Source organism: Natator depressus, chromosome 13 (genome assembly GCF_965152275.1).
Source record: "Natator depressus isolate rNatDep1 chromosome 13, rNatDep2.hap1, whole genome shotgun sequence".
NCBI lineage: Eukaryota > Metazoa > Chordata > Testudines > Cheloniidae > Natator > Natator depressus.
This window is the reverse complement of record NC_134246.1, coordinates 27,701,984-27,724,728: the sequence shown is the minus strand read 5'-3', so window position 1 is coordinate 27,724,728 and position 22,745 is coordinate 27,701,984. Positions and strand designations below refer to the sequence as shown.

At 49.9% G+C, this 22,745-nt stretch overlaps 1 long non-coding RNA gene across 1 annotated transcript in view; it reads left to right on the top strand.

Moving 5' to 3' along the window:
• Positions 1–22,531, top strand: part of LOC141997808 (uncharacterized) — a 39,557-nt gene extending 17,026 nt beyond the window's left edge. Inside the window, exons 2-3 of the long non-coding RNA XR_012641768.1 lie at positions 21,740–21,822; positions 22,085–22,531. This is a non-coding gene — a long non-coding RNA (uncharacterized LOC141997808). The remainder of the gene's footprint in view (positions 1–21,739; positions 21,823–22,084) is intronic.
• Positions 22,532–22,745: the final 214 nt, after the last annotated feature.

Here is a 22,745-nt window from a genome sequence, read left to right as displayed (position 1 = left end):
GTTTTTAGCACCACTTTGCTGGGATGGCTGCATGCGTGCTGAGCTGGGCTTCCCAAAGAAGTGGCAATAAAAGCTTTACAACACCCTACATTGTCCCATTTTAGTTTTTTTATTTATGCTGTTTATTCTGTTCCGTCTTTGTCCTTTTTCCAGCCTCCCTTTACTTGTACTCCATTTCAGTACATTAGATGCTAAGGAAATAATCACGTTGCCAGAATAGGCAGAAAGTAGCAGCATCTGTAAGTGCCATGCACAGCAAAGATGGGTAATGAGCTTTGGGGGAGTTCAGGTTCTGCGTTGGACTTGGACTGAACGTTGTGACTCGAACCTGTCGCTGTAACAACGTGCCAGAACTCTGCGGAAATTCAGGTTGAATCAGAATTTTCTGGCTCAGGCCAATGCTAAGTACCAGGATTTTGGAAATAAAGGAGTTATGGGGTGGTTGTCTCCATTCGTGATTACATGTATCTCATGACATGATTATGTGACTGTGTATGTTTTATGGTAGGCACCTGGCGGTGCTTTCTATAGTTAAGATAGACAACGCTTTGTTTTCACATGCTCATCATTCCCTGAGCAGTCCTGGTTTCACACTGACTTTCCCATGCTTAGCCTCAGTCCAGAGAGAAACTTTCTTTGGAAATCTTGTGAAAAATCCCATCAGCCATGGTCAGAGAGAACTAAAAATTGGGACAAATACATTTCCCCCATTTTAGGTAACTTTTAACAGGATTTTTTTTTCACCCATAAATAACTTAACACAGGATAAACATGAACATTTAAAATGGTGATGCTGGCTAGCCCTCACTGAGGCCTTTCAGTCTTTGCAGGGGAAAAAAGGAATAAATAATCTTGAGTTATAAGCATTAAACAACTGCGTTTCATGCATGCAGAGTAATAATTTTGTTAATGATGGGAGCTGCAAAGGTAGCTGCAGCAAGACCTGCAAAGTCAATGGGAGCTCAGCACCATTCAGAAGACACTCAGCTCTGTGCAGGACAGGGCACAGGGTGCGCATTGTAGCTATCTCCGTAAGAAATTGATAGATTTCAGTGCAGGAACATATTAAAATCTCTGTGCTCTCCTGCCTGTAGGGAGTGCTCCCTGCAAACATAATGGGTTCTCTAGCTATGTTCTTACCCCAAAAGGGCTGGGGCTGGGGAAAGGTGAATTTATAACCCTTCCCTACAGCTGGCCAGCCAGCTATGTGAGGGAGCACAGGCTGCTCCCCTTTCAGCGATGGCGTCCTGGCAGTGCTTAATTTGGGCTGGGGCTTGGCAGGGCTGAGCCCCGGCACCTTTGGGCTGGCCACATCACTCATGAAAGTAAAACATGTGCTCGAGTCTGGACACCTCTTTCATTACCAATGAAGCAACTGTGTAGTGGGCATGCTTTCCTTGGATGCTGGGGAGCTCAGAGAGCCTGGTCTACACTTAAAAACTCTCTCTCCCCATCTGTTTTTACAGAGCCTAGCATCTTGCTGCTATTTAACACTACGACTAATAGGGTGTGCAACACAAGATGACTGAGTTGTTGTTACTGTGTGACACCCTTTGCTTTCCATTTCCCACCTTTGGAACAGTCACATTCTTGCCGTTCATATTATGTTATTCAGCAGACACAAATCTCAGGGCAAATGTTAAAGCTGTCTAATCGGATGCCTGTTTTCTAACAGGGATGCTGACACCTTTCCTGCACAACTAAGAGGTGTTTATGAAAGGATTTTTTTTTGGTGTAGCCATCTGTCATTTCTTCCTAATTAATGCTAGGTTTAATATGATAATTAGATTTGACTTTTGCATCAATTTTGCTAATTATTTACAAAAATGTTTTGGATAATTGTCATAATTTTGCACAAAAGTGATAACCGGTGGCCATCTGCCAGGTGGTAATTCTGAGTGTGATGATGAGCTAATCAGTGCTGCAGGCCTTGAGAAGGATGTTGGCGAGGAGTACTGTCTAGAAGCTAATTATTTCCACTGGAAGTTATTTTGGCTGATCATCTGAGCTGGTTGTAAAGAAGAGGTTTGTCTAAGTCATCCTCTGCTCTGTGGCTCTGAGAGTGAAGGGGATTCTTCCAAGCCCTTCAGTTGTGGCTCGTGAAAACAGAACTCCTCCTAGACACCTCTCATCTTCTTCTACACACTCTGTTCTTGTGGCAGTGCTGGGCCAGTCTGCCAGGTGGGGTTCCCGGGTCAGCCCCTTTATCTAAGCAGTCACTTCCTTGTGGCTTCATGACAACAAATGCGAAAAGCCAATAATGGTCATAGTGTGAGGATTTGATGCTGTTTTGTTGCCCTAGTTAGTAGGCAGGATGAGTGCTCTAGGGTGGTCAATATGCTGCCCTATATACCATGTGATGCAATGATTCTACAATACTACCCATGCATGTGCTTAATAATACAGCGATGTGACCTACAATCTACAGGCCCCAGCATGCAATGATATGCCTTGGTTCAAGTGGCCATGTTGCTTGGATCAAGGTGAAGAATTGCATGCTGAAACCTGTAGTCTCTGTGTGTTGCACTGCTATAATATAAATAAAAATGGCTGTGAATTGCTTCACTTTATGTAAATCAGGGATGACCCTCAGGCTCCTGGCAAGTTACCAGTGCAAAATTTGCGGTATCCCTGGATGTGACCAACGTAAGTGTGTAATCACAGGTTTGCCACTTCAGCCTGTTAGGGAGAAGGGCACAGCCACATGCTCAATAATTCGGGAAGTGAGAGACGCACTGCAGATGTCAGACCCAGGGGCGCTGGAACAATTTGTATACGAGGGTGCTGAGAGCCATTGAACCAACCTGTAAACCCTGGATATGATGGAAACCACTTCCAGCCAGGGGGTGCTGTGGCATCCCCCGCAGACCTCATTCCAGACCTGCAGAAAGAAATGAGAGAGATGGCTTGTTAATGCGACTGCCACATTTCAGTGTATGTCTGATGGCCATTATTTAAACTGAGGTGGGTTGACAGCCAAATCACTCTCTTTTGAGCTGCATGATGTTGTAACCATTTTAAAAGCAAGGCTTATGCTTGCTGAGAGTGGCATGGGACCTGCATATGTAACCCACGCACCTTCTGGGTGTGGTGTTGTGTCCCATCTATTGGCACCGAGACCACTTAGAGAGATAAACCGAGTCTGCTCTACAGCCTTAGCTAACAGCCAGTTGGCTTTTAGCTCATGCAGTAGAGGCTCATGAACTAAGTTCCAGAGGTCCCTGGTTCGATCCCGCCCGCCGACAACTGGGGTCTGTCAGCGTACCAGGTGCTAATGTGCATGGGCAAAAGAGGACATTCCATAGACATGAAGCACAGGTATGGAGAAGTGGAAGTGTAACTGAGCCCAGAAGGTGTGCAGGGGCCTGCTACAAACCAGCGAAGATAGTTAATGACTTTGCTGTGTTAGCATGGTTGTTAATGCCAGGTTTCTTCAGGATGCAAAATGTGAGATGTTAGTCACTGGTGCACACTCTCCCTTGATGGAAAATAGAGGATGTTGTGAGTGGCATTCAGAAGTGTGATAAAGGGGCAGAGGGACTAAATAAAACGTGCAGGTGACACCCAGAGACACGCAGACACATTCTAAAAGGGACTTCCACACACACAGAGACGAGATTCTACTTAGTTTGTGCTCATCGACTCCATTGACTCCTGCAGGGCCTGATTCTCCTCTTACACCAGTGTAAATCAATGGGATTACATTGGTGTACGGGAGAAGAGAGTGTGATCCTATACCTTTAATAACTGGGAAACTTAGCTAGGAAGTTTAACATTCTCTGAGCAGCACTCTGAATTGCAGATAAAAAGGTCAGAGCCACAGACCAAAGGAATAACAGCTGCAAGCAAACAAAAAATGGGTAAAGGAAGAAAGAGGAAGATAAGGTGCAGGCCCTCAGCTGGTGTGAACAACCTGCCTGAGCTGAGGATCCACCCCAAATGGTGCAAAGAGAAGACAATGCCTAGGACATGGCGGACGTAGAGAGTGAATGGAAGAAGATAAAAGGTTTAATGGGGAAGAGGAGCAAAGCAGATTGGTGGGCTGGAAGTGTAATTAAATCATGGGAGATGTTAGTGACTATGGTGAAGAAATTCTAAGTCCAGAGGAGATGGCAGTGTCCAGTGGGCTCTGATAAAACAGCCTGTTGTCATCTTACACTGGGTGCTCTCAGCGCATAAGCTGTTTCCTGTTTCTGGAGTCCCAGTGAATAAAGCTGCTTCCTGTGAAGATCCCCCCAGCGGGGTTAATCTCTGACATTCTTTAGCCAGGCATTGTATGAACATGATTTTGGAGACATGCACACAAATGCCGCCTGCGTCCTGGAAAAGATGTGCATTATTCCCAAGTGGTTCTGGCTGTGTCTCCCAGGGCACGTGTACTTTTTGAGCTGGAGGTGTAATTTCCAGATCAGGTAGACATACGTGTGCCAGATTTGACTGAGCTAGCCGCTAAGAACAGCAGCATAGCCACGGCAGTGCAGGCACTGGGACAGAGTAGCTGCCCAGGTGCAATCCCATCTGGGACCCTAGGTACTTACTCAAGGCGGCTAGTCTGCCTGCCACTCAGACTGCTTTGGAATCTTAAGCTCAGTGGCCAAAAATTAGCCACCCAGTCATCAGACACTATTGAACCATTTGGCGTGTGTTTTCTACCAAGCTGGCTCCTACCAAGCCACGAGACTTGGGTGCTATCTGCAGAGAGATCTGATACACTGCCCAAGAGACCAGAGAGACACAAGGGTCCACAGAGTGAAAATCAGAGCGCAGCAAGACAATAGAGTAGCAGCCTCAGATGGAGTGCTCTGAAATAGGGGTCCCTTATACCAGCATGTGAGACCCAAAGGAGCATGGCTGAGAACAAGCCCATTAAGGCAAGTCATATTCACAGCCCCTCTCCCCAAGCCAGAATAACAAGAGGGCCTTTTTCATCTAGAGATAAGACACTAAAGCCTGTGAGAGAAGATAGCATTTGCAGCACTGTGCTTTGAAAGGAGGAGCAGCTGTGTGAATCCCCAAGTTATGGGAGAAACCCCTAGCTATGGAAATATGTGAGTAATAAACACAGCCTTGGGCACGCACAGAGCAGCTGTGACAGACACATCCGAAATGTCACCAGCAGACAGGATGTCTGGCATTTCAAAGTAATGGCATTTGAATGAGTTGCAAAAGCAACAGTTGTGTTCAGTTTGGGAGCGAAGGGGAGGAATGGTGACTGACTGCAGGGACAGGCGAGCTGGTGGTGCTGCCAGTAACACACTGGGGCCAAAGTTTTGGGTGTGAGGAATGATTGTGGATGACCCACATGGGACGACACTTTCAAGGGATCACCACAGGTGAGAAGCAGGTGCTCAGTGCGCGCTGAAAATCCGGTGCCTTTCAGGTGTCTCAGGTCACTTTTGCAAGTGTACAGTTGGGTATCAAAACAACCAGCTGGGATGACTCTGGGGAGAAGGGGTGTGGGTATGAAGCCAGCCAGTGAGATGGAAAGGAGAGTGGATAAAAACCAGACTGGGACTGCCGATGCACTCTCAAATGCAAAGAGAAAGAGTGGATGTGGTGGTGGGGTGTTCACTTGTGTGTGTGTGTGTGTGTGTGTGTGTGTGTGTAAAGTGAAGGATCAGACAAAACAGGGAGAAAAAAACAGTTCAATAATCCCAGTGAATGAACTGTTCATTTATTCCCGTTGTGATACAGCATGGCCAGAAGGCAGCCGGAGAGTGTGTTTTTTTTTTTGAAGCAGAAAAGAATTGTATTTGTGTAACACTTACAAGGAATCACCAAAAAGGATAAAGCAAAACTATGCAACAAAACAAAAGCAAACACAAGGTATAACACAGCAGCCTTCAGGAGGGAGAGGTGTTCAGGCTAGCCTGGGCCCAGAGCGTGGGGGCTTCCTCGACACTCGTGGTCTTCCACCCTCCTGAGTTACCTGGTGGCCTAGAGCCGGGGGGGCTTCCTCGACACTCATGGTCTTCCACCCCCTCGAGTTACCTAGTGCCACGCCCAGTGTCACCGATTATTCCTCTCCTGAGAGTGCCCGACAAGATGGGCACGGCTGCGGGGTGGGCAGTTTGGGGGGTGGCGGAGGACGTACACCACGTGTGATAGGACCCCTCCTAGGTGACAATGATGATGGTATCCACAGCGGCAACAGCTGGGGCTAGGTTCTCTCGCTCTTCCCCTCAATCAAAGGGTCAGACGGAGGGAACCGGACGGGGTCACCGAGCAGAGAACCTCGGACAGCGCCCACCGCTCCTCGAAGGCATCAAGAGAGTCGGTGGATGCCGCCGAGAGGAACTCCGCCCAGATACGTGAATGTACTGAGGATCGGAAAATGGCCCTACAATCGCAGGACGCTTCATTAGCCAACCTTCTCTCTCTGGTTTTATAAATGGCCGTTTTAGCTAGGGCTAGGAGGAGGTTAACCAGGAGATCTCGTGATTTTGTGGGGCCACAGATGGGGAGTGTGTAGATAAAAAGGTGAGGGAAAAACTGTAGCCAAAAGCGTAATAAAATATTTGTAAGGAGCCGGAAAAGGGGCTGCAGCCTGGCACACTCCAAATATACGTGCGCCAGGGTTTCCCTCACATTGCAAAAAGGGCAAGTATCCGGGATGGGGGTGAACCATTTCAAAAACACGCCCGTGCTCACAGCTCCGTGAAGGAGCCGCCAACTAATGTCCCCGACGGGCCTCGGGAACAAGGTGGAATACAGGCTGGCCCACCGGGGTTGCTCACCCTCCAAAGGTGGCAGGAGGTCCCGCCACTTTGTATCAGGGCGGGACACCAGGGTGTGGGCGTGAAGGGTGTGAAGCGTGAGTGTGTATAGATATTTCCGTGGCGCGATTTGGAAGCTGACCGGCTGCAGTTCATGCAGCCGGCTCGCAGTGAAAGGGTGAGGGGTTTGTTGGGATCTACGGGGTAGGGGCCCAATTGAAAGGTCCGGCGGGCCTGGGGTAGAGGGTGGGCGGGGTGCGCCCTCGCGCAGGGCTCGGTTGAGATAAGCCCGAGCAGCGGGCGTCAAGGCGGCCTTCACCTCCTGAAGTACGCGCCGGGGGGTACGAGGTCTGGAGAGCCCCATGCGCCGAGCGAGCATCAGGGGATCCAGCCAGTCTCCCCGGTCGTAGTCCAGGAGGTCTCTGACTCTCGTGACTTCCGCCAGGACCAACCTCTGGCGCACCGAGTGGGACTCCACCACCTGCACATGGAGCTGGGGTTGTGTAGCAGGGGCTCCGAGAGGAGATCTGCCCCCACGGTGGCTGCCACGGACCTGGTCGTTGAAAACAGTTTCCAGGTCCGGAGGAGGTCCTGGTAGAAGACCGGCAGCCCTGAGAGGTCTTGCGGAAAACCTCTCGGACAAAGATAAAAGAGCTGCCAGTCGTATTGGAGCCCTTGGAAGCGGCGCAGGAAGGCGTGTGCCAATATGCTCCACGTCGAACTACCTGCACTATAAAGGAGCCTCTGCAGGGCCTGGAGATGGAAGACATGGACCTGAGCGTGCAGACACTTCAGGCCCTGCCCTCCTTCCTTCAGGGGTAGATGAAGAACCCCAACAGGGGCCCAGTGCATTCCTGACCAAAAGAACTCTAGAATCGATGTCCGGAGGTTGGTCAGGAAACCTGGGGCCGGGACCAGGGTGTTGAGCCGGTACCAGAGCGTGGACAGGACTAGTTGGTTAAGCACCAGTGCTCTCCCTCGGAGGGAGAGACATCGGAGTAGCGTCGTCCATTTTCGGAGCCGCTCTATCACCCCACCTTCTAAATTTTGCCAGTTCTCCGGCGGAGAAGGGTGCGTGGCAGAAAGGTAAATGCCTAGGTAGAGCAGTGGACCCGCGCTCCCCCGGATGGTCTGAAGTGTGGGTGGGAGGGAGCTCACCCGCCGCCAGTCCCCCACCGCCAAGCCAGAGCTCTTGACCCAGTTGACTTGGGCGGAGGAGGCTGCCGAATAGATGGCCTGGCAAGCCTCCACCCGCGCCAAGTCCCCCGGGTCCTGGACCACGAGGAGCACGTCATCGGCGTACGCTGACAGGACCAGCCGCAGCTCCGGCTCCCGAAGCACCAACCCCATCAACCTCCTGCGGAGGAGACAGAGGAAGGGCTCGATCGCCAGAGCGTACAGCTGGCCCGAGAGGGGGCACCCCTGCCGTACTCCTCGCCCGAAGCTGACCGGTTCGGTCAGGGTCCAGTTGAGCCTAACCAGACACTCTGCGGAAGCATACAGCACCTGGAGAAAACTCACAAACTGAGGTCCGAATCCAAACGCCTGCAGAGTGCCCAGGAGGTACCCATGTTCCACTCTATCGAATGCCTTCTCCTGATCAAGAGACAGGAGGGCGAACGACAGACCGTCTCTACGCCCGAGTTCCAAAAGGTCTCGGACTAGAAATAGGTTGTCAAAGATGCTGCGACCCGGGACAGTATAGGTCTGGTCTGGGTGGATCACGTCCGCCATCACGGACCCTAGCCGCAGCGAGATTGCTTTCGCTACGATTTTGTAATCCGTGCTAAGGAGCGAGACGGGACACCAATTTCGTAAATTGCGGAGGTCCCCCTTCTTCGGCAACAAGGCGAGCACCAATCGCCTGCACGAAAGAGGGAGGACCCCGCCCTGCAAAGACTCAGCCCAGACAGTGGCTAGGTCTGGGCCAAGAATGTCCCAGAACGCGCGGTAGAACTCCACGGTCAGCCCGTCCATGCCCAGAGATTTATTGGTGGGCATGCAACGGAGGGCTTCCGAGAACTCGGCCAGGGTGAGAGGCAGCTCTAGTCGGTCTCGGTCGCCCACGCTGACCGTGGGGAGTTCCTCCCAGAGCAACCTGCAAGCGCCAGGATCGGCCGGATCTGGGGAGAAAAGGCTTGTGTAGAAGTCACGGGCCCTCCCACACATCTCCACCGGATCCGTGAGGGGGGCGCCGTCTTCTGCTAGAGGGCAGGTGACGTGTTTCTTGGCCCCCCTCGTTTTCTCCAGGGCGTAGAAGAAACGGGAGCCACGATCCATCTCCCGAAGGAGGCGGATGCGGGATCGAACAAAGGCACCTCGGGCCCGATGGTCCTCGAGGGCCCGGAGCTCCTCCCGCTTCTCCCGGCACGCTCCGCAGAGGAACGGGTCCTCGGGGCTGGCGGTCAGACGCCTCTCCATCTCTAAGACCTCCCGTTCCAACTGCTCTATCGCTGCATTTCTCCGTCGGCTGGTGCCCCGGGTGTAGTCACGGCAGAAGAACTTGGCGCGCACCTTCCCTAGATCCCACCATCGCCGCGCCGAGGGAAAGGCATGCCGCTGCTCTTGCCAGGCCAGCCAAAACTCCTGGAAGGACGTCACGAAGCCCTCATCCTCCAACAGGCTGTTGTTAAAGTGCCAATAGGCCAGCCCCGGCCTCTCTGCGCGGAGGGAGGCCGTTATGGTGGCTAGATGATGGTCGGAAAATGGGGCCGGCTGAATGTTGGAGGAGTGGGCCTGTGAAAGATGGAAACGGGATAAATAAATACGGTCCAACTGAGAGTGGTGTGATCGATGGGCCTCCACCCGGACAAAGGTGAACGTGGAAGTGTCATCTGGGTGGTGGTCACGCCAGACGTCTACTAGGGAGTGATGTTCGACTGTTTCTCGGAGAATGTTCGCAGCGACCGGGCTCAGCTCGGCCCCTGAGCGGTCCTGTTCCTCGAGGGTGGTGTTAAAGTCCCCTCCCAGGACTAAGCACTCGTGAGAATCTAGGGTGCTGAGGAAGTCGGACACCCGCTGATAGAATTGCGGCCGCTTCGGGCTCGTTGCTGGGGCATAGATGTTGACGAGGTTGACCACGAGCCCCTCCATATGGACTCAGAGATGCAGCAGGTGGCCCGGCATGGCCTCAGTGACCCCTAGCACCTCGGGCCATAGGTTGGGGGAGAACAGGGTCGCCACTCCATCTTGTCGAATCGTGAAGTGGCTGAAGTAGACCCCCCCCACTCCAGCCGCCAGCTGTCCTTGGCGGTCGGATCCGTATGGGTCTCCTGCAGGAAAACCACAGAGTACCCCCCTTCCCGAAGGTAAGAGAGCACCTGGGACCTGCGGAGAGCCATCCTACAGCTCCTGGTGTTCAAAGTTGCAATAATGAGGGGCGTCATGCGGAGGGCTGGGGGGGTGGGGGTTCCTTGTTGGCGGGGGTGTTCGCAGCCCCCGGCGGGTCGTGCAACAATCCATGACCCATTCCGTAAGTGAGTAAATCATCACAGAAGCTGCGGGCCCGCCCGTAGGCCGCGGCGCCGTGCCTTCCTTTCCCTTTACCCTCCTTTGTAAGGGCCCTTGTGGCCTGGAGGATGTGATCAAAGTCCCCCCATAGCTGGAGAGCCAGCTGTACCCTGTTGCGGGAGCCACGGATGTCTTCTAAAAACTGTCGCAACGCTTTTCGCAGCTCATGGGGGGGTGGGGTTGCGATTTCCGGGTTATTCCCTGGTGGGGCTCTTGGTGCAGCCTCGTGGTCCGCTGAGGTGGGCAGGCAGGGTGCGGACCACCGACGGGCCGTCTGACAGGCTAAAGTTATTAGGTCCATCTCATGCCTTGGGGTAGAAGGGGATGGCGGAGGGAAAACTGCAGCTCCTAATGGGTCGCGGCAGGAAAATGCAAAGGCTGCTCCTTGGGGGGGGATCCGCAAAAAACGGGAAAGAAATAACCCCAGGGGCGGCAGTAGCATTGCAGGAGGAGGCAGACTGGGCAGGGACAGGGGTGGGGGTGGGGGCGGGGGCAGAGGCGAGGCTCTGGGCTTCGGGAGGCAAGCAGCTGAGCGGTGGTGCCTCCCGAACAGATTCGAGGGTTAAGGGGGTGGGGAGGGGGCTCCCAGTGATGCTAGGCGCAGGCTCTGTGGTGGGTTTGGCAGCCATGGCTTCAGGTGGTGGACCACCTTCTGCAGGGTGCTCGAGGGGTCCTTCCTGGCAGGTTGCCAGCAGGGACGGACGGCGGGGGGGCCGTGACGGTTGTAGTAGTGTTGGGGGGGCACCGATGGATCGGGGGGCAGCTCCGTGCCACACCCCCTGTGCCCCTACAAACGCAATTAAGACACAGTCAAACTCCCCCCACATGAGAGTACAGTTCAAAAGTTACTCAGTCTTATGGCCCCCTCCACGATGATTTGTAGTTTACCTGGGCGATGTCTCTGTCAGCTGTCTTCTCTCCCGGTCTTCGTGGAGCATTCCAAAAATGCCAAGCAAAGATAAGAAGACGATTAATCGCGGGTCCACAAACAAACAGCAAAATGGTTGGGTCTGGGGGCGTCCACTCCCCTCCTCCGGGGGTTGCAGCTGAAGCAGTAGCAGCGTCCGAGGGCAGGCGTGGGGGGGCTGGCAGGCAAGCTGGCAGCCGACCAGCACTCGAACGGCAGCAAAAAAAAAAGGAAAAACAGCAAAAAAAAAAAACCAAAACGAAGAAAAAGCATCTGGCCCGGTCGGGGGGGAGGGGGGAACTAAAGCAGGCACAAAAAGCAAGGAAAGCCCAGGCCAGAGGGCAGCAGGAGAGTGTTAGAAGGGAGCCTTATTCCCTGGAGAGGGAAGAAAGTTTGCTATAGATTAATTAAAGCACCTGAAGCCAATTAGAGCACCTGAAGCCAATTAGAGCACCTGAAGCCAGTCACCTGATAACCCCCCCCCCCCCCGCCACATTTCAATCAGACAGGGGAAGGAGTTGAAGCAGAGTGGATTGGTGTTGGAGCAGAGAGCAGTTTGGAGGGAAGCAGAGGAGAGTTTGGAGAAGTGCTGCAGTGGGCTAAGAAGACCAAGACCCTACGTAAAGGGACACCTGGTTTGTGCAGAGGGAGGGCAGGAAGCCCCACAAGCTGAAGGGCAGGAGAGGGAAGTAGCCCAGGGGAAGGAACCGCTAGTTCAAGCAGTTTAAGGCTATCCCTAGGGCCCCTGGGCTGGGACCCGGAGTAGAGGGCGGGCCCGGGTCCCTCCCTCTCCACTCCCCTCCTCTAGGACACTAGTGGGGCAGTTAATACCCCAGTTCAGGGGCGAAAAATGGTGCCCTGAACCCTCCCCACGAAGAAAAAGCATGAGACTCATCAAAGTAGTGCTGACAATTTGCCACATGGTGTACATACTGGGGGGCCAGATAGCTCTGGGGAAGGCACCGGGGACACAACCTTTTACTCAAGTCACAGGCTTAGCGGCCTTCTTTGCTTCTCAGTGACACTGGTTTTACTCCAGTCTAACTCCACTGACTTCCGGGGAGTGAATCCCAGTTTACATCAGTGCAAGTGAGAGGAACAGGCGGTGGTCTCGGTTGGTAGTGACCAAATGTTAACAGCCAATGACCCTGCCACGACCCTTATGTGAAAGGAGCTTGGTGGGGTCTGTTCAGTTCACTGCAAGCAGGTGTCCCCTGCTCAAACAACCCCCCCCCCACACACACACCATAGCCACTGGCAGTCTCCTCAGAGAAAGCCAGTGGCTTTGAGAATGTAGAGCACCTCTGTAGGTGCAAGGGAATCTGGAAGGCAGGCAGCCTCTGCTGGGTAGCCTGGAAGCCCTGTTGGAAGGGAGCGGGGGCTTTCCCAAGCACCTCCCATGATTTATGTTTACAGGGCCGCCTCTCTGAAATTCATCAGAGGATTGCCACCACCAGGCTCCCCTGCAGCTCTGCGGTGCTCATAGAGCCCAGACAAGCAGCATCAACTTCGCTGACTTCACCTGCAGCCGGATTGTGAATAAGCAGAAGTACTTTCCTCTGTTTCTCCAAACGTTAAGAGCAATTGTGCATTTTGTAGCCTCCTGCTCAGGGCTGCAGCCAGCATTCTGCTGAGATATGGGTGAAATGCGTGTTCTTCATTTTCTTTGTTGTTGAGAGAGGAAGGTTACTCAGCAGCACCACCACAGGAGCTCTCCAAATATACTGGCTCTGCAGCTCCACACTGACCAGGCACCATGTGCATTCTATTCTATTCTACTCTGTACCGGTTCCTGTACCACACTCCTCACTGCAGCCTCTGAGCGCCTTCCAGGAGTGCGTTAAACAATGTGACTAACATCTGCCACATGTGGTTCTCGCCTCCTCTCCCCAAGCATGTGCAGTGCAGTGTCTTGTTTTGGTAGGGTTGCTTTGTACATATAAATATACCTGTTGCTCTGTGTGTATGTTAGAGAAGGCAACGGCCAAGAAATGCACCTTGCATTTGGAGCAGAAAGTGGCAAGGTTTGTGATGGTCCTTAGTTCCTGGGGCAGCTCGTTGCACAGTCTCTGACCAGCCCCCAGGTTCTCTCTCCCACACAGATGAGCTTTACTCTTATTGTTGAGAGTTCCACTGTGCTAGAGGAGTGAAGTTGTCAACCATTGTCTTCATCCCAGGGCTTTAGACTCTTTTACATATCCTGGGCCCAGGTCATTGAGCGCCTTGGAGATAAGGACCAAGACCTTGACCTTGAATCAATATTCCATGGGAAGCCAGTGTAGGGAGCAGAGGACATGTGTGATGTGCTCACAATAGCCCGTGTTGTCGAGGAAACACACTGCAGCAGTCTGTATTTGTTGGATTTTCGTAACGACTGAAGACTTCATGCCCAGGTTTATATCGCATTGCTGTAGTCCAGGTAATGAAGGTGTCAATAACTGAGGACAGGTCCTTGCTCCACAAGCTACCAAACTTCTACTAGGAATGTGCCTCTCTCCTCCAGGCCTGCTATAAGCTGAGGGAATAGAATGGGTTTTTTTTCCTGCCCCACCTACCCAGCAACTCTTCTCTTTCTGGTAGCTGCAGTAGTGCTGGGACATCCTCACTCCTCTTTCCAACAGGAATAGATAAATTCCAGGTTATCTTTGGTGTAGTTTAGTTTCTGATAACTTGCATAAAGCCGTTTGCAGCTCGTTGGTTCAATTTGTATTTAGGCCATGGGGCCTGTTTCTGGTTTAGATGGTTGGGCCATGGTCTAAACTTTTGATAAGGGAGGATGGGAAGTTAAATCTGGCAGGTGTCACAGGGTGCTCAGCTGGCTGGATGGCATCATCTTAACAACCAAGAACAGAGCCATGGAATTCAGACTTTAAGGGGCTAGGGCGCAGAGAGAGAGAATTATCCAGGTGGTTTTCTTTCCGGGTCTCATCCATCTCCTAATACTGTGGGTGAAATTTTGAACCTGCAAAGAAGATAACTGTCCTGTTGTTTCAGTGTGCACAACCAGATCATGGATTTCAACCCCTTAAGCCAAGGGCCCCTCATTTCAACCAGCAGAACTTCAGAATGCAAATTAATTGGAAAGAAAGGATGATGATTGGTTGAGTTACCTCTGTTGTCGCAATGATAATGTTTTTAACAATGACCTGAGCTGCTGACCTGGCCTTGACCATGATCCTGTAACCCCGGTTAACAGGTCTGACAAACAAGGGAGCCAAGCTTGTTGCCAGCTGGGTGAGAAGATGGGGAAGACTGCAGATTGTTCATCTTGCCATGGGTGTTGAGCCTTGTGATTGTGCAAACCCTGGGGGATGGAAGGTGACTAAGCCAATCCCAGTGGGGAGGAGAGGAGGACAGCTCTGCCTGAGGGTGTGCTGGTGATCTCCTATCTCTCCCTGCCTGCGGTGTTGCCTATTTTGCTCTGAAAGGGGTTTGCTGATCTACTCTGGGAGAGACCAACTGGACTTAGATCCCCCTACCCTATGAGGACTTTTTCCACTGTGAGTAATGCTTATTGCTGCTGCAGAGAGGTTGGCCTCCTGGGCAAATCAGCGCCCTGATCACTTCCCCACGCTCAAGCACCTTCAGGCCTGCAACGCCTCATCAAGGTACGTGGGTTCCTCCACATTATGGAGCCCACTAGTATGGAATAAACGGGACTCATGAATCTAGGGAAATCCACTCTCAGGGTCATGTCACTTGTAGGTTGGATGGCGTTACCGATGTACCCACTCCAAATCCATCTTCCCCTTCTCTTTATGTGCTTCCTCTATACTTCCCCATGTAAATAAAGTGTACCTTGATTGTTGATTCATCCATTATAGAGTTGTCAGAAGAGCATATGTACGAGGTATCAGAATAAAGTATGCACATGTGAACATTGGAGAACTAACAGACCAACACAACACAAAGAACCTGTAATAATACCTCTGCCAGAGAGATCTTGGAAGAGACTGGCTGAATTCAGAGAACATCATTACTTGGTTATAGTGGACTATTTTTCCAAGTATCTAGAAATAATGTATTTGAAAGACATAACATGTTGCAGTGTTATGGAGAATCTGAAATGCACTTTTACTCACTTAGAATCATAGAATATCAGGGTTGGAAGGGACCTCAGGAGGTCATCTAGTCCAACCCCCTGCTCAAAGCAGGACCAATCCCCAATTTTTGCCCCAGATCCCAAATGACCCCCTCAAGGATTGAACTCACAACCCTGGGTTTAGCAGGCCAATGCTTAAACCACTGAGCTATCCCTCCCCCCCGTTCCACAACTACTAGTGTCATGGACAACAGACCGAAATTCACTGCAGTGGAATTTAAGTCATTCCAAACAAAATATGATTTTCATCATGTTACTAGCATCCCACATTACCCACAAATGAATGGACAGGCTGAGAGATCTTTGCAGCCAGCCACAAAAATCCTACAGCAGGAAGATCCGTTCCTTCCTCTTCTGAGTTACAGCTCAACACTGATAACAACTACTGGAGACAGTCCAGCACAGCTCCTGGTGGAAGACAACTCAGAATTACTGTTCCAACTTTGGAAAAGAACCTATGCCCAAAGTAACCAGATATGAAGAGAGTAGCCAATATGGATAAAAAGTCAAAAAGAGCTTAGGAACACAACAGGTGTCACTCAGCAAGAGCACTGCCGGGTGTGGAACCTGGTGACTGAGTTTGTGTCAAACTGGATTGAGAAAAAGGATGGAGAACTCTAGCTGTTGTAAAGAAAAAGAACTCATTGCCCAGATCATACGTCAATGAGACCAACAGTGGAGAGTTTAACAGAAACCATCAACATCTACAATTTATTCCTCAGAGAGAACAATCAACAGAATAAACTCTCCCAGTGGCAGACGCAAAACAAAAAGAAGACGACTCAAAGATTCCAAACCAACCACAGCCAGTCATTGCAATTAACGGACAGCTGGATGACCAAGTTGTTATGTGCTTGGGTCGCGTAAAAAGAAAACCAGTATGATTCAGAGACACTTAGCAGACTGATTCATACCGAACTTTAAAAATAGTGTGATAGCGTGAATATTGCTAATGTTAGGAAAGTAAAACTTAAAGGTGGAGATGTAATAACTGCTAACCGGTAGGGGGCACCATGTGTAACATACCTTACCTAAGCTCACACCAGCCATTCCTGGCAGAGCATTAAAGGATCTTACAGTGAACACATCTGCTGTATCTCTCTGAGAAGGAAGCTCTGTAGCCAGTCCATGTCTGGTACAGAAACCTAACCTGCTAGTAGCAGCCCTGCAACCTACCAAGGTGTACATGATAAGAGACATAGATCAAACTGATTTAAGTGAAACAAGAGCAACTTCTGCATGTAGACAAGACCTTAATTACACTGAGTTCACCTTTTCAGGCACTTCTTTGCAACTATATGGGTTAGAAACATTTTTTTAAATGAAAGCTGAGATTCTGATGTAATCAATCACATGGCTCCAGAAGCCAGGGCCTTAGGCATGGGCATATAGTGCCTGTACATTAATCCTGCCCTGATGAGTATCCTCTCCTTCAACTAATATTGAGGGAGTTATTGAGAAAGCTGAGAGTGGCTGAATTTATTTGTCTGGCTTTGGAGAAAAGTCTGGATGCCAGTATTGAAGGTCAGAAACTAAGGTGAACGGCTCCTGCTACATAGATGATATCCCACAACTACTCAAGAAGATTCTCATACTTTATTCTTTATGTCTTTACTGGTGCCCGGCCACCACACTGACTGGTTGGCCTGTTCACAGCATTTAGTTAGTCCTTGATGACCTTCATAGATGAGGGTTAGGATTTCTGCTCTCATTTTGTTCTGAATTACAATGCAATTGTCTTTTATCATTAGTCCATCTGACTTGCTTAATTGGCCACGTACCACAAAGTAGTCTCTTGTCACTTCCTTACTGTCTTTTAGATACTTGGGCCAGCCAGCTCTAATGTAACTTAGAATTTATTGGAGTTGCATGTCTGTTAATGTTGCTTTTTATAGCTGGAGTAGTCTCTTTTGTGACACTGGTCTGTACACGTCCACAGCAGCCACATACACCTTTAAAAGAAAAGGAGTACTTGTGGCACCTTAGAGACTAACCAATTTATTTGAGCATGAGCTTTCGTGAGCTACAGCTCACTTCATCCGATGAAGTGAGCTGTAGCTCACGAAAGCTCCTGCTCAAATAAATTGGTTAGTCTCTAAGGTGCCACAAGTACTCCTTTTCTTTTTGCGAATACAGACTAACACGGCTGTTACTCATACACCTTTAAGTCATCTTTGAGCTGATGGGTAGTTGACTGTGATGCTCGGCTCCGTGACAGAGTGTCTGCTACTCCCAGAGCTTTCCCAGGAACATAGTTAGCAATTGGCTTAAATCGCATTCACCTTAGCAATAGACATTGACATCTTAGTGGTGCTTGATCCAGGTCTTTTCCCTTGAGGAGGGTTACAAGCGGTTTATGGTCTGTTATCAGTGTAAACAAATCCAATCTTCACAGATAACTGTCCAAGTTCTTATGTGCCCATACGCTTGCCAGGCACTCCTTGCCAAACTGTGCATATGGTTTTTCTGCTTCTGGAAGTGGGTAAGAGCAAAATGCAACTGGCTTCCATGTCGAGCCATGTTGTTGCAACAATACACCACCTATGCCAGAGTGCTTGCATCCACACTGAGCATTGTAGCTTTGTTCACAGGTTACTATTTGAAACCTGGAGCTCTTGAGATAATTTCTTTGACCTTTTGGAAGGCAATTTCTTGCTTTGACCCCCAGAGCCATGATGTGTGGGATTTTAATAGTTCATTCAGTGGTTTTGTCATTGAGAAAGGTCTTGTAGGCAGTGGTGCAAGCAGAATTCATTTCTTACCAGTACACTGCACTCATGGGAGCGACACAAAGGGGGGGGCACCAGCTAAAGGGGGGTCATATGACCTACCACATGACCCCTCCCCACCCTGCCCCCAGCCTGGGGCCACCATGCTTTCCTCCCCACCCTTCTCCTCCCCTTGATCCATCCCACATTACCTGGTGGGGGAGGGGGCTCTGTCCTCCTTCCAGTGCACTGGAGACTTCTGAACTGCAGGGTTCTCCGGAACCGCAGCAGTGAAAGGAGCAGAACATGGGGCCACCTGCCGGCCACACGCCGGCAGCTCCTCCGGTGTCGCTGTATTGCCCCCAGCCCTTCCACACAGCTGCGTCTCCTGAGTCCTGTCTGGGGCCTGTACAGCAGTCCTGCCAGAGGACAGTGCTGGGTGGGTGGGTCTGGGGGTGGTACAGCCGTGCCGGAGTAGCTGCCAGCGTGGGGCCGCCCATTCTGCTCCTCTTGTGTCTTTCTGGTACAGAGTACTAGCTATAAATGTCTTACTGGTACGGCGGACCAGACCGGACCACCATACTTGCACCACTGCTTATAGGTATTGACCAAGGTGATTTACCATCCCCAGTATGTGTCTTAGTTCTAGTACATTTGTTGGTGTATTTGTTTCTTGAATTGCTTTTACTTTCTCAGGGCTAGAACTGATTCCATCTTTGCTTATTGTCTGTCCCAAAAACTTGATTTTGGGTAGGCGGAAAACACACTTTTCTTTGTTTAGCTTCAGTCCAGATTGATTGAGGGTTCTGTTGTGCTCCTCCATCAAAGATCCATAGATCACAATATTGTCCATAAAAAATACAACTCCATTTGTCTGTGTTAACAGTTCTGCCATCTTTCTTTGGAAAATATCAGGTGCACTGGTAATCTCAAAAGGTAAACTTCAAAGCAAATGCAGTCAGTGTAGCACTTTATTCGGCTAAAGGAATTTTCCAGAATCCTCTAAAGGCATCCAGCTTGGAGAACACTGTAGCTCCTTTCACTCTCGGGAGGAAGTCATCCAGTGTTGGGAGGATATGTTTTTCTCTCAAAACTTCTTCATTAAGTCTTTTAAGATCCACACAGATTTGTATTTTTCTTTATAACTGGTACCACTGGGGCACACCATGCTGTTAGCTCAGAGATTTTCTTGATTTTGCTGATCCACTCCATTCTCTTTAAATCAGTTTCCACTTTCTGAAGAAATGGGACATACTATGGTTCAGCATTGTCTCTTAAGGTTATTTGTACTGAATCTCCTTTGAAAAGCCCAATATCACCAAATATTCCATTGAGTTATTCCACCGGTCTCACTAGGCCCATCTTGGCTGCCATGCTGTGGCTGAGAAGGCTGTGGGTCTGTGGTCCTTTGATCACCTACATTCTGAATGTAAAGCTGTTGTCTTTGTAAGTTGTTTCTGTGGTGAACAGGCCCAGGCAGTTCAGAATCCCTCCAGGACTAGTCAGAGCTGTGTCAGGTGACTTCAGCTCTGGGAGGGGTTGAAGATGACTGCAAGCCCCTTCTGAGATGACTGTGACATCAGCTCCTGAGTCAATTTTAAAGTCAGTGGGCTTTCCATTAATATTTGGTTTCATTCTCCATGCAGGCTTTGTGTTATCACATGTGATAGATCCCAGAAACAATAGTTCTTGATTGTCTGTAATATTAGCCCTCTCCCTGAGTGCCTTGGAATGGCTAGCAACTGCAAAATGTCCATATTTTGTGCATGTATTATACCTTGCAACTGAAATCCCTCTTTCAGCACTGGTTCAGTACCTGTATGCTGTGCAAACAGGGGAGGGGGACCTCAGTCTTTAGACAGTTCCAAAATTTCTGCCACCTGGGCTTGTTTCATGGTGCTGTTGTTAGGTTCCCAATTCGTTCTCCCGGTGTTCCAAAAAATAAAGCTACTTGGCAGTGCCTCCAGTGAGGTGAGGGGTTAACCCCATTAAGGCCATGGCTACCACATTTGAAGTCACAAATAATTCTGACTCACACAAGCAAACAAATTAAAAACAGTTAATATAAATGTTATGCAAGGGTCTGATTAAAGAGAAATATACAGTCAGTAAAAATAGTAAATGAATAGAGATATAAACAATGCTTTTTAATTACTAAAGGCTGTGCTGGAAAACAGATGAGCTCACATGACTACACACTCCCTAGGGTTCCTAACCAAAAGTGTCTCCCCCCTCAGTTCTGTCTGTTCCCCGTGTTCCAGGTGCCCAGATGGTATGTGTAGAGACACATTGCAGGCCTGTACGGAGATGCTGTTAGAAACACACTTTATTATACTGGGAACTGGCAGTGCAGGTCTTGAGGATCCAGGGAGATGAGAGTCCTGTGCAAGATTAAATCCTGCCTATCTGACTAATACAGGGGACCCATTCAGGGTCCTTTGCTTGCTGAACGGTCAGGAGACTGGTGCAGGCCAGCAGGTCCTCCCTGGGGATTTCTGGAGAGGGACTAACTGCCCCCTCCCTTCTGGATTGGTGCTGAAAGTTTTTCAAGCTTGGAACCCACAGGTTCAGCAGTCAGGTCTCTGGATCCAAAGCTTAGCTGTGGTGTGGCCTGGCTGTAGGCTAGCAGGTGGCAGCAGGAGAGGCAGGCTGTTTCCACCTGCTGCTGCAGGATGAACAGATTATCCCCTCCTGAGGCTTTTCTGCAGGCTGAGGTTACTAGGGTGACCAGATGTCCCGATTTTATAGGGACAATCCCAATATTTGGGGCTTTTGCTTTATAGGAGCCTACTACCCCCCATCCCTTATCCCGATTTTTCACACTTGCTGTCTGGTCAGCCTAGAGGTTACAGACAGGCCACTTGCTGGGCCTGGATGTTCTGTGACCTTCTCTTCCCTCCACACTCTGGCTGGTCTCTGCTGCGTGGAGGGAAAACCGGCCTATTCACAGCCTCCCTCCCATTTTCCTGGCATCTGGGGCTATGCCCAGGGTCCGACTCTGCTTGCCATCTGACTGGTTGTGTTTGGCCCTCTAAGCGATTAATGGTGACTGCTGTTGTCTTGCCTCCTCCCCACTGGTTGAGGGAGGAGGATCTCCAGGGTGACTGGAGGCGGGGGTCATGTTCCCCTCCCTGTCCTTTCTACAGCGTAAGACTCCGTCGTGGACCCCATGGGGGCCCCAAAGGGGTGTCTCTTCTCTTGGGGCACAGCCTCCTTGCTATGGTAGGTGGGGACTACATGCCGTTGGCTAAACTGTTAGGCTCTGCATTTTTCCACATCTTGTACTTTTATTCTGAAAAGCTTTGTAGTTTGCTTGGAATTTCTTTATAGCCTCAGGGCTTTTATGGTAATGACTTTTACCACTCATGCTGTGTGCACTTACTGCTTCGAAGCTAGTTTCAGGTTTTTCAAGTTGCTGTTGCCTTTTGTTCTGCTGTTTGACTACCAGACTGCTTTGCTATCTGTACAGCTGTGAGTAGGTTTAAATCTGGTCTTTAATTGTAGTTGCTGTGAGAGGTTCTTGTCTGTTAACCCAATAATCAGGCTCTCTCTCAGATTTTCATGTTTTGCATTTCTCAAGTCAGTTTTCAGCCAATGCATGCCGCACTCATATAAAAGATTCAACATTTTCTCCTGCTTCTTGAATTCACTGAGGAAAACATGCTCTTTCATAAACCACATTTCTGAGATACAAAGTGTGCGTCAAACATAGCCAGAAACCTTCCATAGTCATCTCTGTGGCTGTCTTCAGCAAAGTCAAAGGATTTAAAGATATATTCTGCCTGTTTCCCCATAGATACGTTAAAGCTGATACCTGGATATCTCCAGTTTCCTGGTGGAGTATTGTAGCCAGGAATGGCTGCTGTGAGCTTAAGTAAGGTATGTTACACATGGCGTCACCTCGTGGCTGAACAGTATAATACAGTTCAGCATTCCATGGCATCTCTCTTTCTGACTACTGTATTTTCCACTCCACTGATGAAGTGGGTTATAGCCCATGAAAGCTTATGCCCAAATAAATTTGTTAGTCTCTAAGGTACCACAAGGACTCCTCATTGTTTTTGCTAATACAGACTAACACAGCTACACCTCTGAAATCTCTCTCTATCTGTGCATCTGTTTTAAATTATGATTTTTCCAGGGTATCTGCTGGCAGGAAGTCATGTGACCACAGAAGAGCAGGCTGCCCTAACTCGACTATTACTGGTTGAAAAGAAGAAGCAAGTAGCCCAGAGAGTGACTGCACAGACACTGCTTGTAGGTAACTTAGGGATAAGAGAAGAGCTGAGATAAAAACAGAAGCTGTACATCAGAACTGAGCTGCTCCTTGACAGTAATTTGGAGCGATGGCCTCACACCACCATAAACTGGTAAAAACTCTGGCAGCTTCACCCCAGGAGTCTCGAGTTGATAAAAGGCCACTTGTTGCCATGCCACGCTGTACCTGATGCAGAATAACCTCCATTCACCACTGCAAAGATTGGAAGCCATTTCTCTAAAGGTGTCTGAAGAATAGACATGAGCACTGCCCTGGCAGGTACTGTCCGGGCTCTGCTTCTCTGGTAGAGGGCTGCTGTTAGCTGATGGAGAACAGGCATTTCGGTGATATGTGATTAATATGGCTGCTTCACCCTCTACTCACCGGAAGGAATTCAGCCTCCAACGTTTAATTGCCTATTCCAGGGCACCCTTCAGGTGGTTTTCAAAATTTTTCTGTTATTTTTTTCCTCTGACTGTTGGTAACAATTCCATGGAAATGAAATCCATGCCTTCTGTCACACAGGCACAGGTGCCAACTCCAT